Below are 1,252 nucleotides of genomic sequence, written 5' to 3'. Positions count from 1 at the left end.
AAAGCTTTGAAAAGAGAATACCGTTTCTTTTTTTTTTTAAGCTGGTTGTAATAGGCTTTGATTCTTTATCGAAAAAGGTGGATAAGTACTTAAATCACTTTAATCAGCGTTAACTTTACTCCCTCGTATTTTTGAAAGCACACTTTTTAATGTTACCAATTTCCAATAATAGCCGTAGAAACAATCCATCTAATTTGTGAGTTCAATGACCGGCAGCCTTGAAACTTGTAGCCGAAAATCAATAGTTTTTCAAACAGACTTCGTTGGTATCAAATAACACCACTTTTACTGTAATAAAGTCGTGTATTTTTAATGCATTACAAACAATTCTGTTAAAATGTCAATAAGAACACATTTATTAATTCTCAAAGTAAAAAATAACGAAGAGTGAAACAAAAATAGTCAAAAGACAATTTTCGACCGTGACAGGACTCGAACCTGCAATCTTCGGATCCGAAGTCCGACGCCTTATCCATTAGGCCACACGGTCGCTGAATGATGTTGCGAAATAGGTAAGTAGATGGCGCTACGTCAGCCTCCTTGTCCTACGTCACGAATGACGTCACAAGGTCGTTCACCCCGCCTGGCCTCTATGTTATGCCTACAGTTTTCCGATAATTTCGTTTTCATTCAGGTTTCAGAAACTCGTTTATTATTTACTTACTTCTGTTGTTTGAAAACAGTAAATTACAAGGTTACATAAATTCTATGTACCGTACAAATAATTGGATAGTAAGTTTTCTAATCTAATGTTGTATTGCGCAATATAAGGTGATTTAATTAGTACCGTGATTTATAATGTTAGAAGAATTATAATGAATTTAGAAGGTCTCAGTCAAAGAATCAAATGTGTTAAATATCTTTTCATTTTCAAGGGTTTTCAAGAGAAATATTATTTTCAATTGATTCTTATCTACGTTTACCAATCGTAAATGTACTTGACGCATTCGTATATAAAGTAGCCTATCTTGGTAAAGCAAATTTTTAAGATAAACGACTTCAAGCAAACTAACTCTTTTTTTAGCTTTATAATATTGATATAGAGTTATTTTTCCCTAGTTTTTCTGAATCATTGTAATTATTATTTTTTATCTGTCTATAAAACTCACCAGTCTGTTAGGGGGTTTTGTCATTATAAATGATGACGAATACATGATGTCATAGATTTATCACTATTACCTTTGTACATAATAATATATCTACATGAACAATATAAATAATGTATTAGTAAAACCAATAAGGAAGAGTTCTT

At 31.8% G+C, this 1,252-nt stretch overlaps 1 non-coding gene across 1 annotated transcript; it reads right to left on the bottom strand.

Moving 5' to 3' along the window:
• Positions 1 to 417: 417 nt before the first annotated feature.
• Trnar-ucg lies at positions 418 to 490 on the bottom strand. The gene has a single exon. It is a non-coding gene; the product is annotated as a tRNA-Arg (tRNA).
• Positions 491 to 1,252: the final 762 nt, after the last annotated feature.

This window comes from Helicoverpa zea, chromosome 19 (genome assembly GCF_022581195.2).
Source record: "Helicoverpa zea isolate HzStark_Cry1AcR chromosome 19, ilHelZeax1.1, whole genome shotgun sequence".
Lineage (NCBI taxonomy): Eukaryota > Metazoa > Arthropoda > Insecta > Lepidoptera > Noctuidae > Helicoverpa > Helicoverpa zea.
This window is presented reverse-complemented; position numbering and strand designations above follow the sequence as displayed.